This window comes from Triticum aestivum, chromosome 1B (genome assembly GCF_018294505.1).
Source record: "Triticum aestivum cultivar Chinese Spring chromosome 1B, IWGSC CS RefSeq v2.1, whole genome shotgun sequence".
Classification (NCBI taxonomy): domain Eukaryota; kingdom Viridiplantae; phylum Streptophyta; class Magnoliopsida; order Poales; family Poaceae; genus Triticum; species Triticum aestivum.
This window is the reverse complement of record NC_057795.1, coordinates 353,514,845-353,522,831: the sequence shown is the minus strand read 5'-3', so window position 1 is coordinate 353,522,831 and position 7,987 is coordinate 353,514,845.

The window sequence follows — 7,987 nt, the reverse complement described above, 5'->3', positions numbered from 1 at the left end:
CTTACATATCGAGAGTACCCCATTCGTATCCTCGATCAGGCCGAACGTACCACACGACGTCATAATATCAAGTTTCTCAAGGTTCAATGGTCGCACCATTCTGAGGATGAAGCAACTTGGGAAAGGGAGGATCGTCTTCGACTTGAATATCCCGCCTTCTTCCTGGAGGAACCCAAATCTCGGGACGAGATTCTTTTGAGTGGGGGTGAGTTGTCACACCCTAGCTAGTCATGCATTAGAGTGTTGCATCATGTTTACTCTTTCATCAGAAACTTGAAATGGGGATGACAGAACCCCCAGTCCCCTCTGAAACCAACTAGGGTTACTAAAATAATTTTTCAATGAACCTGAAATGCCCTTCTAAAATGCCCATCATTTTTGCCTTGGTTCAGAACCTCTGCCAAAAGTGGTGCACATTTTCCTAGGCCATCCTAGGGTTTTTGAATTAAATCATAGATATTTGAATTTGGGCATTTAAAATAATATAAAATATTTAAATGCTCAAATATCTCCAAACTAAAATGTTTCATGTTGGAAATAATCCAACTATGGGCCAGGAATAGTTTGGTGATTTTTGAAGTTGCCTAGGTATTTTATTAAATTCAACAAAGTTGCAGAGATATTAAATAAAAAAACAGAAACAGAAAAAAAGGGGAAAACTTACCTGTCGCCCACCAGCCAGCCCACCTGGCCGGCCCAGCCCGGCCACCGCTCCAGCGAGCTGCTTGGCTTGCCAGGCAGGCAGCCAAGGTGCTCGGCGGCGGCACCGCAGCTCGCCACGCAGCTGCTCGCCGCCTCGCCGCCTCCCTCGCCCGGCTAACGCCGTGAACCGGCCTCCCTCTCTCCCCCGAACCCCCCAGACACCCCCTCTCCTCTCCAGCTCCTCCCCCTCGCACGCCCCAGCCATGGCCGACGCCATCGCCGCCACCCCCTCGCCGTAGCCACGCCCTCCGTCCACCCCACGCCGTGCCACCGTGTCCAGGAGCTTCGCCGCCGTCCACTTCATCGAGCTAGCCGAGCCCCGTGTGCTCGAGCGGCCCGAGACCACCGCACCGACCTCGCCCGAGCTCGCCGTCGCCGGAGATCCCTTTCAACGCCGTCGCTGCCTCAGCTCGTCCCCGACCCCGCCGGTGGCCTCTACGGGAGCGCTGTGAGCCTAGCTACTCCTCCGACCTTCTCTCTCTCATTCCCGAGCCGTGTAGCCACCGCACGAGGATCACACGCCCGCACCGTCGCGGACCTCGTCGCCGACGTGCTTCCGGCCACACTCCGGCCACAAGATGGTGTCCATCTTGCTCACCGAGTCCCACAGCACCTAGCTAGCCACTCCACGAGCCTCACCGACCCCTCTAGCGCCAAGTTCATCCTCGACCGAACCCCGGTGGCCGCCAAAGTCGTCGCCGGCGCCAACTCCGGCCACCCCGACCCCAACGGACTCCGCCAAGAGCTGCGGGTTGTCCTCAGCTCCACTCCGGTGGTCTCCGCGGTCCATTTGGTGGCCGAAATGGCCAAAACCACTTCCGCCGCCGCGTCGGGCTCGCCGGCGGCTAAACGCCGGCAGCCGACTTTGACTTTGACCACGGGTGGGCCCTGGTTGACTCCCCTGAGTCAATGACAGGTGGGGCCCAGCCCTGCTAATTATACAGGATTAGTTTTAATCAAATCTTAATTAAAATAATCACCCTGACATGCGGGACCCACTGTCAGGTTTGACCCAGACCTGTTCCGTTGACCTGCTGACGTCACACTGACGTCAGGCTGACGCAGTAATTGATTTTCTGGATTTAAATTAAATCAGGAAATTCCAGAATATTATTTAAACTTCAAAAATTCATAACTTTTATTCTGTAACTCCAAATTGGACAAATTATATATGAAAAATGATCAGAAAAATCCAATCTATCCATCTGTACTATTTTCATGCATGATCAAACAAGTTAAATTGATGTTTTAAGCAGAACAAGGAAAAGCACTTTAAAAGACCATATCTGAATTTGAAATTTGAATCCTTGATTCAAATTTGTTCAAACCCCTCTGGTTTTAGTTGCATTAGCCCAGCACACTCATATTGCCATGTTTCATGCATGCATCATATTGTTGCACATTGTTTGGTGATGCTTGTGTATCGATGTCCTTTGCGACAGGTTCTGCCCCCGAGGAGTACCGTGATTACCCTAACGAAGAACCATATCAGTGCATCGAACCGTCAGGCAAGCAACCAACCATTTGATCATATCGATACAATCCCATGTTCTCGCTCCTGCTCTCTTTTACTGCATTAAGACAACGCGATTCAAACTGCTGTGTGCTATGGTAGTTGAACCCATTTCCTCTGCATGACCTGTCATTGCCACAGTAACTAGATGAAACCCACTAGCATGTGTAGGAGTTGATTGAGCCATATGTATGTGTTGTTCCTACCTTGCTATGCCTGCTATGCTTAGAGTCGTGTCAGGTCTGGTTCATCTGGGTGATGGGCTAGAGTGAAATGATTATGTCGGTAATGAGAGTGGTGTGGTGAACACGATTTGGTAAAGGTATCGATGAGAGGCCATGTAGGAGTACATGGTGGGTTGTTTCATTGAAGCCGACCTTAAGCACTGAGATCTGTATGTGTGATTTAAGAATCAGCTACTACCATGCATTGGGCCCGAAACCAATGGACCCTCTCGACTTCTTATTCACTCTAGTTCTCCGTCCAGGAGTTGCAAGTAGTTTCTGGTGTTTGTAGCCTACTGGAGGCCGTGGACAGCGCTGACCGTAGGGGTGGGCTGTGATGCGGTAGGTACGTGGCACGGTGTACCGAATACCCGTTAGGTATCTCGGGAACCCTGTTCACATCGTTCGGGGCCGTATGGGAAACCTCGGCCGGACTCCCTGCGGATGGAACCTGAATAGGCGATAAACCTGGACTGGAGGCTTAGGTGATTAGGTAGGTCATGGCCGACACCCACGTTGGGCTTCCGCTTGAAGGTTGCCGAGTACATGTCGTGTAAGCGACGATAAGTGGTGAGAGCGTGTATGAAGAAGTACACCCCTGCAGGGTTAACATGATCTATTCGAATAGCCGCGTCCGCGGTAAAGGACTACTTGGTTGCCTATACAGTTCATAGACAAGTAAATGGAAACTACTAAAAGCCTCAAGATAAGTGTGAGTGCCGAGGATGGCTCTTCTGTAGGAAGACGGAGGTGGATCCTCGGTAGTGTATTGAAGTGGTGAGTAGTGGACTCGTGTGCGCAAAACCATTTCAAATTGGGGTATCGTAGGTTAGCCTAGCCAAGAGTCAAAGCTGGCTTGCTGCAATAACTCCACCAACCCTTCTTGATACTATGCATGTATGTAGGATCTGATGTAAGTCTTGCTGAGTACTTTTGTACTCATGTTGCTATAATCTACATTTTACAGAAGACGCTGCAACCCCTTCTGATGGGTTCTATGTAGACGTTGACATCAACGAGTAGGCTAAAGACCCAGGTGGTGACCCTGAGCTTGTGAAGGACCACGTAGTATAGCTAGGCTTTCCAAGCCTCTTTTATTTTACTAGTTGTCTGTACTCAGACAAGTTACTTCCGCTGCTGGTTTGTATGACTGTATGACTTGTATGTTGGGTCGTGAGACCGTATCTTTGTGTATGATATGTATGGCTCCCTGAGCCTTAAATAAAGTACTTGTGTCGTAGAGTCATGTTGTGATGCTTCGTTGTATTTGCACATATCGAGCATATTGTGTGTATGATTGAAATGCTTGGTATATGTGGGATCTGACTATCTAGTTGTTTATCTTTAGTAGCCTCTCTTACCGGGAAATGTCTCCTAGTGTTACCGCTGAGCCATGGTAGCTTGCTACTGCTCTGGAACACTTAGGCTGGCCGGCATGTGTCCTTCTTCGTTCCTGTGTCTGTCCCTTCGGGGAAATGTCACGCTTTGAGTACCAGAGTCCTGTTAGCCCGCTACAGCCCGGTTTACCGGAGTCCTGCTAGCCCAGTGCTACAGCCCGGACCCACTTGCTGATGACCGACACGTTCGAAGCTGGGTCATGGATGCCTGTCCCTGTAAGTCTGTGCCACTTTGGGTTTACGACTAGTCATGTCAGCCCGGGCTCCTTATCATATGGATGCTAGCGACACTATCATATACGTGAGCCAAAAGGCGCAAACGGTCCCGGGAAAAAGTAAGACGACACCCATGGGGATACCGTGCGTGAGGCCGCAAAGTGATATGAGGTGTTACCAGCTAGATCGATGTGACATCGAGTCGGGGTCCTGACAGGTAGGCTAACCCGAGTCCCTGAACCTTTCAAGACATCGGGGCAGGCTGCGCCCCTCGATCCCCAAGACGACGAGCCGCCTTCCGAGAGTCGGCGGCAATGCTGCCAACTGCCCCTCGCGGCCGAGTCCCAGGGACGACTCCAAGATAAGCCGACTCCTAGCCAGCGACTTCCGGAGAAGCCGGCTGTAGGGAGTCGACCCACGACTCCAACCACCCTGTACCTTCGCGATAATGGACGGGGCGGGGAACGGCCACCACGCGGCCCATTCCTGCCCCGTTTATTGAGGGCAGGCATGGCCACAGTGCCCCGTACCGGCGTAGATCTCCATCCGGCGCGACACTATTGTCATGCCAGCCCTGACATCAGCCCCTAGGGGCGGAGCCCTGTTCCCACGACGGCCTGTCTGTACGACCCAGAGAAGGCGGGTCCCACCTGTCAGCGGGAGTACGGAAGACGGCGATGGCGCCACAAGACGGACCCATAGGGAGTCGGCCCCGGGAGTCGGCTGGCCTCTCCCACGGGCCCCGCACACCATTAACCAGACACGACGGGGAATGGCAACAGTGATTGCCCGTCAGGCGGCGGCACTGTTGCCATGACCCCATGACCAAGCCAGCATCATTAGAAGCACGACTACAGTGATCCGCAGCCGGCAAGACCTGCCCGCGGCGGACAAGGGCTGACGGCCCCGTACCAGGCCAGATGGCGGGGCCCATCAGTCGGCGGGCCCCAGAAGTCGGCGGAGAAGACGACGGCCTGAGAGACAGACGGCTGGGACCCGCGCCCAGCCGGTTTTACCATTGTATCCCTGAGGGGTAGGCCTATATAAACCCCCCAAGACACCCATGCAAAGGGTTCGAATCCATTAGCACTAGACCAGATCATATAGGAAGGAGAGAGCAACCTTGTACTCACTTTGCCTTAGTGATCATGCGGAGACCCCGCAGAGCAGCAGTAGGGGTGTTATCTACTCGGAGAGAACTAAAGCTGGGTAAGATCCGCCGGCGTGCATGTCTTCGCCTCATCCCGTGTCTAGGCACCGGCGACGTTCTACTCGCCCCCACCATGATAAGCCATCCTTTGGCATATGTCGCACCCAACCCCCGACAGTCAGCTTCCCCAACTCTCCTTCATCGACAGAACCAGGTGACATTTTCCAAGTTCATTTAGCTGGGAGTGCCCCTCGGGCTGCATCATTCCCACGCCGCGTGGGTTCGTCCCTGTGGCATGTATTCCTTTTTTATGTCTTTAGCTTACCTTGCTGGGGGCGCCCCTTAGGCCGCATCATCCCCAAGTTGCTCAGGCTGGACCCAGTGGCATGTATCTTCCTTGCATTTGCATAAGCCAGTTTGCTTTCCATGCTTAATCTACCTATGATTACTACCTGCTTGATCGTCACCCATCATGGGAGCCACGTGTTGGCCGTCTTTCTTCAGGACCATTCGCGTGAGTAGGTTAAGCACGACGTCTGTGCTCAGGCCCGTCCCTGCAGCGTTGATAAATCCAATGGCCGAGCTCTGTCTGGCGGGCCGACCCCGTTCACGTCACCTCCTGGGGCCGTTGGTGCTTGGCCTTCTCACGCGATAACCTCAGGAGATTCGTTCGATGCAGTTTGTCTGACCACCTCGCAGGACCAACACAACAAACAAGAATCAAGAGCAAGCGCAACCCGCCTTGAGGTAGGGCCTCGTGAGTCACGCGCTGGCTCACGAGTGCCCAGATACACCACGTCTAGCCCTCCGTGCAAGCCACGTGTCAGGGCGGGGCTGTACATGCCCCGGGGGCTCTCCGCAGTAGGGAGTCCCCCTCCCACGCACAAGTGGAAGCACCATGCTCCGCGGTAGCCGTCGACATTGCCGAGGAGCGGCTATTCCCGTGCACAAGCGGAAGCGCTATGCTCCGCACTGGTGATAAACAACTGAGGGCGGCCTCACGGCCGTACCAACCTCAAGACTACAAAAAAAAGATACATCCGTGACATTTTGGGCCGAACGAATTTTTTCTATCATACATATGACACTTCTATGACGATAATTGTGACAGAACCCGGTATCATCATAGATGTGGTGGGCTCCTACTTCTATGACAAAAAATCATGACAGAAAATGGGCTTTTCATCCTGGGCGGGCCAGAGACGCGGCTGCATGACATTCTTTGGGCCGTCCATGACGGAAAAAACCCTGGTAGAAGCGAGGGGGAGGAAAATTTCGGGGAGTTCCCGGTTACGGTGGGAGGTTGGGGGCCGAGCGATGCGTGTTTCTCTCGTACACATGCGAGGCGTTGGCTCTAACTGAACCCGAGCGAGGCATTGGGCTCTAACTGAACCCGAGCGATTGCACTGCATGCTATGCGTTACTGAACCCGAGCGATCGATCGATGGCTGTTAACTGAACCCGATGGAGCGATTCCTTCGCTACTGCTGCTAACTGAAGCCGATCGATTGGATGAACAGTGAGCATTGCGGGGGGGGGTGGATGAACACTGAGCTGTGGCATTGCCTCTGGATGCACAGGACCCCGTGGTGTGGAGGGCTTGATGAACAGTAGACGGTGGAGGGGTGGCCGTGGAGGGGTGGTTGAATAGGACCCTGTGGTGTGGAGGGCTAGATGAACAGTAGATGGTGGAGGGGTGCCCGTGGAGGGGTGGTTGAACAGTAGCCGGTGGAGTAGCACGCGGTGGAGGCTGGATGAACAGGAGCCCGTGGAGGCTGGCGGAGGTCGATGGTAGCCCGTGGAGGCTGGAGGAGGTCGACGGTGGAGATGAACAGTATCCCGTGGAGTCCCGTTTTGCGGTACGCCACACCCCTCCCGATGAACAGGACCCCTGTTTCGACCGTAGGAGGTCCGTTTCGTCCGTTTTGCGGTATGCCACACCCCTCCCGATGAACAGGACCCCCGTTTTGACCGTAGGAGGTCCGTTTGGTCCGTTTTGCGGTACACCACACCCCTCCCGATCAACAGGACCCTCTTTTTGACCGTAGGAGGTCCGTTTCCTCCGTTTTGCGGTACGCCACACCCCTCCCGATCAACAGGACCCTGTTCCGAACGTGGCCGGTCGAACACAAGGCCGTTTCCTCCGTTCTGCAGTACGCCAGGCCTTGTTTCCATCGCCTGTTCCGTCCAAGCCGGTTGTCTCCCACGCGTTCCGTTGCCTCCCGATGAACACGACGCATTTCGTTGCCTCCCCATGAACACGACGCATTTCGTTGCGTCCCCATGAACATGACGCATTCCGTTGCCTCCCTGTGAACACGAGCCCTCGCCGTACGTATGCGCGACTAGGCATTCGAAACCCTGCCCGTGCCGTATTTTCTTTCTTGCACCCTGGCCACTGTACGTACGTGTACATGCTATGTGCGCACCTCTACTGCGACACGTGCGTGCCTCTACTATGACACGTGCGCGCCTCTACATCGACCAGTATGTACGTACACGTTCGCGACCAGGATGACAATGCTACATACGCTTCGACTAGGTGGGTATCGATTGTCAGGCACTTCCTTGCCTGCGAAGATGTAGTTGGTGGGTCCCAGCAATCAGGGAGCGAATCATTTTTTTGCCCGGACGCACTTCCTTGCGTGCGAAGGTGTAGCTGCTGGGTCCTAGCAGTCAGGGGGGCGAATCATTTTTTTTTTCGGACGCACTTCCTTGCGTGCGAAGGTGTAGCTGCTGGGTCCCAGCAGTCAGGGGGGCGAATCTTTTTTTTGCCCGGACGCAC